This window comes from Rhipicephalus microplus, unplaced genomic scaffold (assembly GCF_043290135.1).
Source record: "Rhipicephalus microplus isolate Deutch F79 unplaced genomic scaffold, USDA_Rmic scaffold_124, whole genome shotgun sequence".
NCBI classification, from domain to species: Eukaryota; Metazoa; Arthropoda; class Arachnida; order Ixodida; family Ixodidae; genus Rhipicephalus; species Rhipicephalus microplus.
Window position 1 is genome coordinate 22,501 of NW_027464696.1, and position 15,000 is coordinate 37,500.

Consider the following 15,000-nt stretch of genomic DNA (forward strand, 5'->3'; position numbering starts at 1 on the left):
ACGAGCGCGACGTGGCCGTGCCGCCTTTCCCTCGGCAGCAAGCAAAACGCCTGGCAACGTCGACGCTCCCCTAACCGCGATCTCGCACCGTGTTTCGTGTGGCGAATTCAAAAGCCGGCCGGCGCTGCTGCAACCATTACGGTCGGTACGCATACGCCGCGGAGGGCGGGACGGTCATCGGAGCGTGCGGTTCCTCCATCGAGTACTGCGCACCTCGGCCGTCGCATCGCCGTGCCATGACCGGCCGCGCGTCAACGCGAACCGGTGCCAGCGAGATCCCTCGCCTGCAAGAACCGACCGGCAGCCTCCGTCACCCGAGGACGCGGAGGCGCTTGCCGCGGACGGCGGGACGGTATGCACTGGTGCACAGCGGACCCGTCACATCGCCAGTTCCTTGACCGACCGCCGACGCTTGTGCCGTTCCTCTCGTACTTGGCAGTCGCCGCGCGATTGTCGGGTCTCGTTCTTGCACGCTCGAACGGTCGGGAGGGCACTCGGCTGGCGTTTCGGGAACGCGCAGCCTCGCCTTCTACCGACGTAACCACGACTCGCCGTTCGCGCTCCGCCGCTCCTGTTTACAGTACTAGGCGGTCCCGCAGCGGTCGGGTCGCGCATTTCGAGCGCTTCGAGCCACGGTGCAGTGGCGGGTCGAAAGCCGACCTATGAGTGCGTTGCGCCGTTTGTACCCGCGTCCGCCACCTGGCCGACCGTCCAAGGTCGCGGTGTTGGCGTCCGCTGGGCGCAACAATTTGTCACGGGGTGCCGCTCCACATTCAGGCAGCCCCGTGGGGAAAAGCCGACCCCGCGTCCAAACGGGGTCAGCGGCAGAAAGTGTCGGGCGCAGACGCAGCCGAGGCGCTCACCCTTCACAATCCGTTAATGATCCTTCCGCAGGTTCACCTACGGAAACCTTGTTACGACTTTTACTTCCTCTAAATGATCAAGTTTGGTCATCTTTCCAACAGACCGGCGCAACCGAAAGGCCGCGCCGGACATCGGTCCGAAGACCTCACTAAATCATTCAATCGGTAGTAGCGACGGGCGGTGTGTACAAAGGGCAGGGACGTAATCAACGCGAGCTTATGACTCGCGCTTACTGGGAATTCCTCGTTCAAGGGGAACAATTGCAAGCCCCTATCCCAATCACGAAAGAAGTTCCACGGGTTACCCAGTCTTTTCAGACAGGGATAAAGACACGCTGCTTCCTTCAGTGTAGCGCGCGTGCGGCCCCGGACATCTAAGGGCATCACAGACCTGTTATTGCTCTGTTTCGTGCGGCTAGGAGCCGCTTGTCCCTCTAAGAAGGTTGTAAGGTGCTGGGAACCCCGCACCTATTTAATAGGCTAGAGTCTCGTTCGTTATCGGAATTAACCAGACAAATCGCTCCACCAACTAAGAACGGCCATGCACCACCATCCACCGAATCAAGAAAGAGCTCTCAATCTGTCAATCCTCCCAGTGTCCGGGCCGGGTAAGTTTTCCCGTGTTGAGTCAAATTAAGCCGCAGGCTCCACTCCTGGTGGTGCCCTTCCGTCAATTCCTTTAAGTTTCAGCTTTGCAACCATACTTCCCCCGGAACCCAAATACTTTGGTTTCCCGGAAGCTGCCCGCCGAGTCATTTGAGTAACTCAGGCGGATCGCTGGTTGGCATCGTTTATGGTCAGAACTAGGGCGGTATCTGATCGCCTTCGAACCTCTGACTTTCGTTCTTGATCAATGAAAACATTCTTGGCAAATGCTTTCGCAGTAGTTCGTCTTGCGACGGTCCAAGAATTTCACCTCTAGCGCCGCAATACGAATGCCCCCGTCCGTCCCTCTTAATCATTACCTCGTATTCCAAAAACCAACAGAACAGAAACGAGGTCTTGTTCTATTATTCCATGCAAGTTTATTCAGGCGACTCGCCTGCGTTGAGCACTCTAATTTTTTCAAAGTAAAAGCACCGGCCATCTCGAGGCACACAATGAAGTGCACCAAGAAAGAACCGGCATGATGTTCAGTCCGAGCCGTCGCATCGGGTAGATGCACTACTCGTCTGGAACTGAGATCCAACTACGAGCTTTTTAACCGCAGCAGCTTTAGTATACGCTATTGGAGCTGGAATTACCGCGGCTGCTGGCACCAGACTTGCCCTCCAATTGATCCTCGTTAAAGGATTTAGAGTGTACTCATTTCAATTACGGGGCCTCAAAAGAGTCCCGTATTGTTATTTTTCGTCACTACCTCCCCGTGCCGGGAGTGGGTAATTTGCGCGCCTGCTGCCTTCCTTGGATGTGGTAGCCGTTTCTCAGGCTCCCTCTCCGGAATCGAACCCTGATTCTCCGTTACCCGTAACAACCATGGTAAGCAAGTAACCTACCATCGAAAGTTGATAAGGCAGACACTTGAAAGAAACGTCGCCGGCTCGTGGCCATGCGATCAGCACAAAGTTATCCAGAGTCACCACACAATACGGGCCGAAACCCGATCGATCTTGGTCTAATAAAAGCACCCGTTACCCAAAGGGCTCCAGGCTCACTGCATGTATTAGCTCTAGAATTGCCACAGTTATCCAAGTAGGAAGAAACGATCTAAGGAACCATAACTGATTTAATGAGCCATTCGCGGTTTCGCCTTATTTCGGCATGTACTTAGACATGCATGGCTTAATCTTTGAGACAAGCATATGATTACTGGCAGGATCAACCAGGTAATCGTTCGACTGCGCGTCCGTCCTCGCCTTCGGCGGGCCGGACGCAGTCTGTGTGCGGCGGAGGCCACCTTCAGGCGCCCCAACACGCTTATTTTGCACTCCGAGATGACGGCGTTCGAGCTCGCTACGGCACAACCTTCCCGAAAGACGAGTGGGAGCCGTGCGGCAAGAAGCACGTTCATGCTCGCTCTTTTTCGTTGCATCGACTCGGTCGCGCCGTGCGGGTTGCCCAAGCCCGCTGCACTGTCGGTGGACCGGCCGGAACTAGCAACGGAGCCGAGACCGCAAAGCCGCCAGACGACGGGTCACGCCCGCGTCTTCGGCGCTTTCGCATCTGAATCGCCCGAGGACGACACGGAACACACCTCGATATCGTGGTAAAACGGCACCGTCCGACAACCAGCCCCTAACGCATCAAGCGGATGAGGCTGCAGACGACTGCCGTGGATTCCCCTGGAGCAGACCCGAGGACACGCTTGACGAGGCCGAAGCCCGCCGCATATCAGACACCCGGTCGCTTTCGCGTACGCCGCTCACGAGAACCCCCACATAATAGCAGCGATAAGTACCCAGACCTCCTTGGGCACTAATACGAGCGTACTCGAGAAAATTTCACCGCGGGTGTGCCCCGAAACGTGTGGCACGTTGAGCGTGCCACAAGTCTACGTCGCTCTCAAACCCGCCGAGGTCGTAGAATTTGCGACCCTACTCACGAAATTGCCACCGAGGATACGGCCGCAAACGTACCGCACCTTGGGTAGGCCACGAGTTTGTGCAACACTACGCTGACGGCACAGCACCGAGGTCGTGCGCGCACGCACGGGAAAATTCCGCCGCGGTTTCTGCCGAAAACGTGAGGCACCACGACTCTCCGCAAGTTCGCGTCGACTGCGAAAGACCGAAGTCGTGAACGACGTGTCCGCTACTCGCCGCCGACACGCTGGACACCAAACGTACAACGAATCGACGGCGTCGTAGAGGCCCACGACGCGGTTTTCCTTAACGACGTCTCGGCGTGGCACCGACAGGTTAGAACGGCCGACCAACGTTCCCTGTCCGCCGTTCGGCTCAGTCGAAGGGCTCGGCGACTTCGGCAACGCTGCGAAGCCGCATGGTGACGCACGCCATGTCCCCATTTTTTTTTTTCTTTCTGCGTCTGCCGGGGTGCCCCTATAATAGCAGCGATAAGCACCCAGACCGCCGTGGGTCGCTCGCCCCGGCTGACGTGGTTTTTCGTACTCCTGCGGCGGTCGCCGTCAAGCACGTCCAAATACGCTACTTTCGTGGGCGCATTCACGCTCTTTCGCTTCGCCGGAGTGCCAGCACTCACTCTGCCAAAAACGGCGAACATCCGAGCGGCGGTTCCCACTTTTGCGTCGGCGTCGCAAACCCCGCCCCGGCAGACGAGGTTTGCCGTACTCGTGCGACGGTGGCCGGCGGGCACGTCGAAAGACGCCGATATCGTGCGCGAATTGGCGCACCTTGGCTTCACCGGAGTGCCGCCACTGACTCCTCCAAAAACGGCGAAGATCCGAGCGGCGCTTCCCACTTTCGCATCGGCGTCCCGAACTCCGCCCCGGCTGACGCGGTTTACCGTACTCGTGCGACGGTCGCCGGCGAGCACGTGGAAAGACGCCGATATCGTGCCCGAATCGGCTCCGTTCGGCTTCGCCGGAGTGCCAGCACTGGCTCGGCGAAAGACGACGAACATCCGAGCGACGGTTCTCACTATTGCGTACGCGTCGCAAACCCCGCCCCGGCAGACGCACTTTGCCGTACTCGTGCGACGGTCGCCGGCGAGCACGTAGAAAGACGCCGATATCGTGCCGGAATCGGCCCCGTTTGGCTTCGCCGGAGTGCCAGCACTCACTCGGCCACAAACGGCGAACATCCGAGCGGCGGTTCCCACTTAGCCGTCGGCGTCCCGAACTCCGCCCCGGCAGACGCGGTTGCCGAGCTCGTGCGACTAGCGACCGCGAAGCCGTCTCGCGACGCCGCTTTCGTGCGCGGCTCCCACTGCGACCTGGGTCACCCGAGGTCGACGAGCAAAAAAGAATGTCGAAAAAAAAATTTTTTTTTTTTGCGTCTGCCGGGGTGCCCCTATAATAGCAGCGATAAGCACCCAGACCGCCATGGGTCGCTCGCCCCGGCTGACGTGGTTTTTCGTTTTCCTGCGGTGGTCGTCGTCAAGCACGTCCAAACACGCCACTTTCGTGGGCGCATTCGCGCTCTTTCGCTTCGCCGGAGTGCCAGCACTCACTCTGCCAAAAACGGCGAACATCCTAGTGGCGGTTCCCACTTTTGCGTCGGCGTCGCCAACCCCGCCCCGGCATACGCGGTTTGCCGTACTCGTGCGGCGGTGGCCGGCGGGCACGTCGAAAGACACCGATATCGTGCGCGAGTCGATGCTTCTTGGTCTCGCAGGAGGGCCGCCACTCACTCCTGCAAAAACGGCGAAGATCCGAGCGGCGCTTCCCACTTTTTCGTCGGCGTCGCAAACCTCGCCCCGGCAGACGCGCTTTGCCGTACTCGTGCGACGGTCGCCGGCGAGCACGTCGAAATACGCCGATATCGTGCCCGAATCGGCCCCGTTTCGCTTCGCCGGAGTGCCAGCACTCGCTCGGCCAAAGACGACGAACATCCGAGCGACGGTTCCCACTATTGCGTACGCGTCGCAAACCCCGCCCCGGCAGACGCGGTTTGCCGTACTCGTGCGGCGGTGGCCGGCGGGCACGTCGAAAGACGCCGATATCGTGCACGAATTGGCGCTCCTTGGCTTCACCGGAGTGCCAGCACTCACTCGGCCAAAAACGGCGAACATCCGAGCAGCGGTACCCACTTAGCCGTCGGCATCCCGAACTCCGCGCCGGCTGACGCGGTTGCCGAGCTCGTGCGACTAGCGACCGCGAACGCGTCTCGCGACGCCGCTTTCGTGCGCGGCTCCCATTGCGACCTGGGTTACCCGAGCTCGACCAGCAAAAAAGAAGGTCGAAAAAAAATTTTTTTTTTTTTCTGCGTCTGCCGGGGTGCCCCTATAATAGCAGCGATAAGCACCCAGACCGCCGTGGGTCGCTCGCCCCGGCTGACGTGGTTTTTCGTACTCCTGCAGCGGTCGCCGTCAAGCACGTCCAAATACGCCACTTTCGTGGGCGCATTCGCGCTCTTTCGCGTCGCCGGAGTGCCAGCACTCACTCTGCCAAAAACGGCCAACATCCGAGCGGCGGTTCCCACTTTTGCGTCGGCGTCGTAAACCCCGCCCCGGCAGACGCGGTTTGCCCTACTCGTGCGACGGTCGCCGGCGAGCGCGTCGAAAGACGCCGATATCGTGCGCTAATTGGCGCTCCTTGGCTTCTCCGGAGTGCCGCCACTCACTCCTCCAAAAACGGCGAAGATCCGAGCGGCGTTCTCCACTTTCGCATCGGCGTCCCGAACTCCGCCCGGGCTGACGCGGTTTACCGTACTCGTGCGACGGTCGCCGGCGGGCACGTCGAAAGACGCCGATATCGTGCCGTAATCGGCCCCGTTTGGCTTCGCCCGAGTGCCAGCACTCACTCGGCCAAAAACGGCGAACATCCGAGCAGCGTTTCCCACTTTCGCATCGGCGTCCCGAAGCCCGCCCCGGCAGACGCGGTTTGCCCTACTCGAGCGACGGTCGCCGGCGATCACGTCGAAAGGCGCCGAATTCGTGCACGAATCGATGCTTCTTGGTCTCGCAGGAGGGCCGCCACTCACTCCTGCAAAAACGGCGAAGATCCGAGTTGCGCTTCCCACTTTTTCGTCGGCGTCCCGAACTACGCCCCGGCTGACGCGGTTTACCGTACTCGTGCGACGGTCGCCGGCGGTCACTTCAAAATACGCCGATTTCGTGGGCGCATTCACGCTGTTTCGCTTCCCCGGAGTGCCAACACTCACTCTGCCGAAAGCGGCGATCATCCGAGCGGCGGTTCCCACTTTTGCGTCGGCTTCGCAAACGGCGCCCCGGCAGACGCGCTCGTGCGACGTACTCGTGCGACGGTCGCCGGCGAGCACGTCGAAAGACGCCGATATCGTGCTCGAATCGACCCCGTTTCGCTTCGCCGGAGTGCTGCCAGTCACGGCGCAGAAAACGGCGAACAAGTGTTTTTTTTTTTCCTAGAATTTGTGTTATAGAAGGCACATTTGATATCGGACGATAATTTTCAACTTTATCACGCGCACCGATTTTCGTGTAGAGGTTTGCAAATTTATGGGAATTTCTCCACTTGGAATAATGCGATTTAGTAGTACTACGAGAACTTCATGGATGTACTCAAGGGTACGGGGCAAGTCAGTTACGTCAACACCTGCAGATTATTTACACTTCAAACTGAAAATTGTTGGTTGTGAGTCCTCGTGTGATATTAAAGGCCGATTCGCTAACACATAGAACAAAGAAAGAAAGGAAGAAAAAACGCCCGCGCTCGCTCAAGAAACCTGGGTTCGCAACAAGTGGCAACAACAAGCAACCGAGCGAGTGCGCCAAAACCCGTGGCGGCCGAACAAACGCGAAGTCCCAACCGCGTCAGCCGGGGCGGCACGGGACAGGAAAAATCACTTCAGCCGGGGCGGCGGGGCACCGAATAAACCTCGTCACCTCGTCGCAGGATAAAAGAGGAAACAAAAAGTCTAAACAGCGTCTGCTGGAGCGAATGCGTAATAAAACAACAACAACAACAAAAAAAAAAACACCCGCGCTCAAGAAGTCTGCAATCACCACAAAAGGCGACTGTGACCGAGCAGCGTCAGCCGGGGCCGTGCGGAAACGGAAAAACCGCGACTACCGGGGCGTCGAGGCACCGAAAAATCCACTTCAGCCGCGGCGAAAAAAAAAACAAAAAGAAAGACGGAGGGGGGGGGGGGGGAACCACGTCTGCCGGGGCGAAGGAAAAAAAAACGCGTCTGCCGGGGCGAGCCCGGGTGCGGCACCACCGGGAAAACTGTGGCAAACAGACATGGCGATCGAGTGAGTGGGCCGCCAGCCAGGCTCAGCCAAAAAGTGCAAAGTCCGAACTGCGTCAGCCGGGGCGGCAAAAACCGCGTCAGCCGGGGCGGCGCAAAAAACCGCGTCTGCCGGGGCGGCACGAAACCGCGTCAGCCGGGGCGGCGCGAAAACTGCGTCAGCCGGGGCGAAAGAAAAAAAAAAAACGCGTCTGCCGGGGCAAGCCCGGGTGCGGCACCACCGGGAAAACTGTGGCAAACAGACATGGCGATCGAGTGAGTGGGCCGCCAGCCAGGCACAGCCGAAAAGTGCAAAGTCCGAACCGTGTCAGCCGGGGCGGCAAAAACCGCGTCAGCCGGGGCGGCGCGAAAACCGCGTCTGCCGGGGCGGCGCGAAAACTGCGTCAGCCGGGGCGAGCCCGGGTGCGGCACCACCGGGAAAACTGTGGCTAACAGACATGGCGATCGAGTGAGTGGGCCACCAGCCAGGCTCAGCCGAAAAGTGCTAAGTCCGAACTGCGTCAGCCGGGGCGGCAAAAACCGCGTCAGCCGGGGCGGCAAAAACCGCGTCAGCCGGGGCGGCGCAAAAACCGCGTCTGCCGGGGCGGCACGAAACCGCGTCAGCCGGGGCGGCGCGAAAACTGCGTCAGCCGGGGCGAGCCCGGGTGCGGCACCACCGGGAAAACTGTGGCAAACAGACATGGCGATCGAGTGAGTGGGCCGCCAGCCAGGCTCAGCCAAAAAGTGCCAAGTCCGAACTGCGTCAGCCGGGGCGGCAAAAAACCGCGTCAGCCGGGGCGGCGCAAAAAACCGCGTCTGCCGGGGCGGCGCGAAAACCGCGTCTGCCGGGGCGGCGCGAAAACTGCGTCAGCCGGGGCGAAAGAAAAAAAAAACGCGTCTGCCGGGGCGAGCCCGGGTGCGGCACCACCGGGAAAACTGTGGCAAACAGACATGGCGATCGAGTGAGTGGGCCGCCAGCCAGGCACAGCCGAAAAGTGCCAAGTCCGAACTGCGTCTGCCGGGGCGGCACGAAACAGCGTCAGCCGGGGCGGCGCGAAAACTGCGTCAGCCGGGGCGAAAGAAAAAAAAAACGCGTCTGCCGGGGCGAGCCCGGGTGCGGCACCACCGGGAAAACTGTGGCAAACAGACATGGCGATCGAGTGAGTGGGCCGCCAGCCAGGCTCAGCCAAAAAGTGCAAAGTCCGAACTGCGTCAGCCGGGGCGGCAAAAACCGCGTCAGCCGGGGCGGCGCAAAAAACCGCGTCTGCCGGGGCGGCACGAAACCGCGTCAGCCGGGGCGGCGCGAAAACTGCGTCAGCCGGGGCGAAAGAAAAAAAAAAAACGCGTCTGCCGGGGCAAGCCCGGGTGCGGCACCACCGGGAAAACTGTGGCAAACAGACATGGCGATCGAGTGAGTGGGCCGCCAGCCAGGCACAGCCGAAAAGTGCAAAGTCCGAACCGTGTCAGCCGGGGCGACGCAAAAACCGCGTCAGCCGGGGCGGCGCGAAAACCGCGTCAGCCGGGGCGGCACGAAACCGCGTCAGCCGGGGCGGCGCGAAAACTGCGTCAGCCGGGGCGGCGCGAAAACCTCGTCAGCCGGGGCGAGCGAAAAGGGGGGGGGGGAACCACGTCTGCCGGGGCGAAAGAAAAAAAAAACGCGTCTGCCGGGGCGAGCCCGGGTGCGGCACCACCGGGAAGACTGTGGCAAACAGACATGGCGATCGAGTGAGTGGGCCGCCAGCCAGGCTCAGCCCAAAAAGTGCTAAGTCCGAACTGCGTCAGCCGGGGCGGCAAAAACCGCGTCAGCCGGGGCGGCGCGAAAACCGCGTCTGCCGGGGCGGCGCGAAAACTGCGTCAGCCGGGGCGAGCCCGGGTGCGGCACCACCGGGAAAACTGTGGCTAACAGACATGGCGATCGAGTGAGTGGGCCACCAGCCAGGCTCAGCCAAAAAGTGCTAAGTCCGAACTGCGTCAGCCGGGGCGGCAAAAACCGCGTCAGCCGGGGCGGCAAAAACCGCGTCAGCCGGGGCGGCGCAAAAACCGCGTCTGCCGGGGCGGCACGAAACCGCGTCAGCCGGGGCGGCGCGAAAACTGCGTCAGCCGGGGCGAGCCCGGGTGCGGCACCACCGGGAAAACTGTGGCAAACAGACATGGCGATCGAGTGAGTGGGCCGCCAGCCAGGCTCAGCCAAAAAGTGCCAAGTCCGAACTGCGTCAGCCGGGGCGGCAAAAAACCGCGTCAGCCGGGGCGGCGCAAAAAACCGCGTCTGCCGGGGCGGCGCGAAACCGCGTCAGCCGGGGCGGCGCGAAAACTGCGTCAGCCGGGGCGGCGCGAAAACCTCGTCAGCCGGGGCGAGCGAAAAGGGGGGGGGGGAACCACGTCTGCCGGGGCGAAAGAAAAAAAAAACGCGTCTGCCGGGGCGAGCCCGGGTGCGGCACCACCGGGAAGACTGTGGCAAACAGACATGGCGATCGAGTGAGTGGGCCGCCAGCCAGGCTCAGCCCAAAAAGTGCTAAGTCCGAACTGCGTCAGCCGGGGCGGCAAAAACCGCGTCAGCCGGGGCGGCGCGAAAACCGCGTCTGCCGGGGCGGCGCGAAAACTGCGTCAGCCGGGGCGAGCCCGGGTGCGGCACCACCGGGAAAACTGTGGCTAACAGACATGGCGATCGAGTGAGTGGGCCACCAGCCAGGCTCAGCCAAAAAGTGCTAAGTCCGAACTGCGTCAGCCGGGGCGGCAAAAACCGCGTCAGCCGGGGCGGCAAAAACCGCGTCAGCCGGGGCGGCGCAAAAACCGCGTCTGCCGGGGCGGCACGAAACCGCGTCAGCCGGGGCGGCGCGAAAACTGCGTCAGCCGGGGCGAGCCCGGGTGCGGCACCACCGGGAAAACTGTGGCAAACAGACATGGCGATCGAGTGAGTGGGCCGCCAGCCAGGCTCAGCCAAAAAGTGCCAAGTCCGAACTGCGTCAGCCGGGGCGGCAAAAAACCGCGTCAGCCGGGGCGGCGCAAAAAACCGCGTCTGCCGGGGCGGCGCGAAAACCGCGTCTGCCGGGGCGGCGCGAAAACTGCGTCAGCCGGGGCAAAAGAAAAAAAAAACGCGTCTGCCGGGGCGAGCCCGGGTGCGGCACCACCGGGAAAACTGTGGCAAACAGACATGGCGATCGAGTGAGTGGGCCGCCAGCCAGGCACAGCCGAAAAGTGCCAAGTCCGAACTGCGTCTGCCGGGGCGGCACGAAACCGCGTCAGCCGGGGCGGCGCGAAAACTGCGTCAGCCGGGGCGAAAGAAAAAAAAAAACGCGTCTGCCGGGGCGAGCCCGGGTGCGGCACCACCGGGAAAACTGTGGCAAACAGACATGGCGATCGAGTGAGTGGGCCGCCAGCCAGGCTCAGCCAAAAAGTGCAAAGTCCGAACTGCGTCAGCCGGGGCGGCAAAAACCGCGTCAGCCGGGGCGGCGCAAAAAACCGCGTCTGCCGGGGCGGCACGAAACCGCGTCAGCCGGGGCGGCGCGAAAACTGCGTCAGCCGGGGCGAAAGAAAAAAAAAAAACGCGTCTGCCGGGGCAAGCCCGGGTGCGGCACCACCGGGAAAACTGTGGCAAACAGACATGGCGATCGAGTGAGTGGGCCGCCAGCCAGGCACAGCCGAAAAGTGCAAAGTCCGAACCGTGTCAGCCGGGGCGACGCAAAAACCGCGTCAGCCGGGGCGGCGCGAAAACCGCGTCAGCCGGGGCGGCACGAAACCGCGTCAGCCGGGGCGGCGCGAAAACTGCGTCAGCCGGGGCGGCGCGAAAACCTCGTCAGCCGGGGCGAGCGAAAAGGGGGGGGGGGGGGGGAACCACGTCTGCCGGGGCGAAAGAAAAAAAAAACGCGTCTGCCGGGGCGAGCCCGGGTGCGGCACCACCGGGAAGACTGTGGCAAACAGACATGGCGATCGAGTGAGTGGGCCGCCAGCCAGGCTCAGCCCAAAAAGTGCTAAGTCCGAACTGCGTCAGCCGGGGCGGCAAAAACCGCGTCAGCCGGGGCGGCGCGAAAACCGCGTCTGCCGGGGCGGCGCGAAAACTGCGTCAGCCGGGGCGAGCCCGGGTGCGGCACCACCGGGAAAACTGTGGCTAACAGACATGGCGATCGAGTGAGTGGGCCACCAGCCAGGCTCAGCCAAAAAGTGCTAAGTCCGAACTGCGTCAGCCGGGGCGGCAAAAACCGCGTCAGCCGGGGCGGCAAAAACCGCGTCAGCCGGGGCGGCGCAAAAACCGCGTCTGCCGGGGCGGCACGAAACCGCGTCAGCCGGGGCGGCGCGAAAACTGCGTCAGCCGGGGCGAGCCCGGGTGCGGCACCACCGGGAAAACTGTGGCAAACAGACATGGCGATCGAGTGAGTGGGCCGCCAGCCAGGCTCAGCCAAAAAGTGCCAAGTCCGAACTGCGTCAGCCGGGGCGGCAAAAAACCGCGTCAGCCGGGGCGGCGCAAAAAACCGCGTCTGCCGGGGCGGCGCGAAACCGCGTCAGCCGGGGCGGCGCGAAAACTGCGTCAGCCGGGGCGGCGCGAAAACCTCGTCAGCCGGGGCGAGCGAAAAGGGGGGGGGGGGAACCACGTCTGCCGGGGCGAAAGAAAAAAAAAACGCGTCTGCCGGGGCGAGCCCGGGTGCGGCACCACCGGGAAGACTGTGGCAAACAGACATGGCGATCGAGTGAGTGGGCCGCCAGCCAGGCTCAGCCCAAAAAGTGCTAAGTCCGAACTGCGTCAGCCGGGGCGGCAAAAACCGCGTCAGCCGGGGCGGCGCGAAAACCGCGTCTGCCGGGGCGGCGCGAAAACTGCGTCAGCCGGGGCGAGCCCGGGTGCGGCACCACCGGGAAAACTGTGGCTAACAGACATGGCGATCGAGTGAGTGGGCCACCAGCCAGGCTCAGCCAAAAAGTGCTAAGTCCGAACTGCGTCAGCCGGGGCGGCAAAAACCGCGTCAGCCGGGGCGGCAAAAACCGCGTCAGCCGGGGCGGCGCAAAAACCGCGTCTGCCGGGGCGGCACGAAACCGCGTCAGCCGGGGCGGCGCGAAAACTGCGTCAGCCGGGGCGAGCCCGGGTGCGGCACCACCGGGAAAACTGTGGCAAACAGACATGGCGATCGAGTGAGTGGGCCGCCAGCCAGGCTCAGCCAAAAAGTGCCAAGTCCGAACTGCGTCAGCCGGGGCGGCAAAAAACCGCGTCAGCCGGGGCGGCGCAAAAAACCGCGTCTGCCGGGGCGGCGCGAAAACCGCGTCTGCCGGGGCGGCGCGAAAACTGCGTCAGCCGGGGCGAAAGAAAAAAAAAAACGCGTCTGCCGGGGCGAGCCCGGGTGCGGCACCACCGGGAAAACTGTGGCAAACAGACATGGCGATCGAGTGAGTGGGCCGCCAGCCAGGCACAGCCGAAAAGTGCCAAGTCCGAACTGCGTCTGCCGGGGCGGCACGAAACCGCGTCAGCCGGGGCGGCGCGAAAACTGCGTCAGCCGGGGCGAAAGAAAAAAAAAAACGCGTCTGCCGGGGCGAGCCCGGGTGCGGCACCACCGGGAAAACTGTGGCAAACAGACATGGCGATCGAGTGAGTGGGCCGCCAGCCAGGCTCAGCCAAAAAGTGCAAAGTCCGAACTGCGTCAGCCGGGGCGGCAAAAACCGCGTCAGCCGGGGCGGCGCAAAAAACCGCGTCTGCCGGGGCGGCACGAAACCGCGTCAGCCCGGGCGGCGCGAAAACTGCGTCAGCCGGGGCGAAAGAAAAAAAAAACGCGTCTGCCGGGGCAAGCCCGGGTGCGGCACCACCGGGAAAACTGTGGCAAACAGACATGGCGATCGAGTGAGTGGGCCGCCAGCCAGGCACAGCCGAAAAGTGCAAAGTCCGAACCGTGTCAGCCGGGGCGACGCAAAAACCGCGTCAGCCGGGGCGGCGCGAAAACCGCGTCAGCCGGGGCGGCGCGAAAACCGCGTCAGCCGGGGCGGCACGAAACCGCGTCAGCCGGGGCGGCGCGAAAACTGCGTCAGCCGGGGCGGCGCGAAAACCTCGTCAGCCGGGGCGAGCGAAAAGGGGGGGGGGGGAACCACGTCTGCCGGGGCGAAAGAAAAAAAAAACGCGTCTGCCGGGGCGAGCCCGGGTGCGGCACCACCGGGAAGACTGTGGCAAACAGACATGGCGATCGAGTGAGTGGGCCGCCAGCCAGGCTCAGCCCAAAAAGTGCTAAGTCCGAACTGCGTCAGCCGGGGCGGCAAAAACCGCGTCAGCCGGGGCGGCGCGAAAACCGCGTCTGCCGGGGCGGCGCGAAAACTGCGTCAGCCGGGGCGAGCCCGGGTGCGGCACCACCGGGAAAACTGTGGCTAACAGACATGGCGATCGAGTGAGTGGGCCACCAGCCAGGCTCAGCCAAAAAGTGCTAAGTCCGAACTGCGTCAGCCGGGGCGGCAAAAACCGCGTCAGCCGGGGCGGCAAAAACCGCGTCAGCCGGGGCGGCGCAAAAACCGCGTCTGCCGGGGCGGCACGAAACCGCGTCAGCCGGGGCGGCGCGAAAACTGCGTCAGCCGGGGCGAGCCCGGGTGCGGCACCACCGGGAAAACTGTGGCAAACAGACATGGCGATCGAGTGAGTGGGCCGCCAGCCAGGCTCAGCCAAAAAGTGCCAAGTCCGAACTGCGTCAGCCGGGGCGGCAAAAAACCGCGTCAGCCGGGGCGGCGCAAAAAACCGCGTCTGCCGGGGCGGCGCGAAAACCGCGTCTGCCGGGGCGGCGCGAAAACTGCGTCAGCCGGGGCGAAAGAAAAAAAAAACGCGTCTGCCGGGGCGAGCCCGGGTGCGGCACCACCGGGAAAACTGTGGCAAACAGACATGGCGATCGAGTGAGTGGGCCGCCAGCCAGGCACAGCCGAAAAGTGCCAAGTCCGAACTGCGTCTGCCGGGGCGGCCCGAAACCGCGTCAGCCGGGGCGGCGCGAAAACTGCGTCAGCCGGGGCGAAAGAAAAAAAAAACGCGTCTGCCGGGGCGAGCCCGGGTGCGGCACCACCGGGAAAACTGTGGCAAACAGACATGGCGATCGAGTGAGTGGGCCGCCAGCCAGGCACAGCCGAAAAGTGCTAAGTCCGAACTGCGTCTGCCGGGGCGGCACGAAACCGCGTCAGCCGGGGCGGCGCGAAAACCGCGTCTGCCGGGGCGGCACGAAACCGCGTCAGCCGGGGCGGCGCGAAAACTGCGTCAGCCGGGGCGAGCCCGGGTGCAGCACCACCGGGAAAACTGTGGCAAACAGACATGGCGATCGAGTGAGTGGGCCGCCAGCCAGGCACAGCCGAAAAGTGCTAAGTCCGAACTGCGTCTGCCGGGGCGGCACGAAACCGCGTCAGCCGGGGCG

The 15,000-nt window shown here is 63.0% G+C and overlaps 1 non-coding gene across 1 annotated transcript; it reads right to left on the reverse strand.

Moving 5' to 3' along the window:
* Positions 1-877: 877 nt before the first annotated feature.
* Positions 878-2,692, reverse strand: LOC142790800 (small subunit ribosomal RNA). Its single transcript, XR_012889779.1, has one exon. It is a non-coding gene; the product is annotated as a small subunit ribosomal RNA (ribosomal RNA).
* Positions 2,693-15,000: the final 12,308 nt, after the last annotated feature.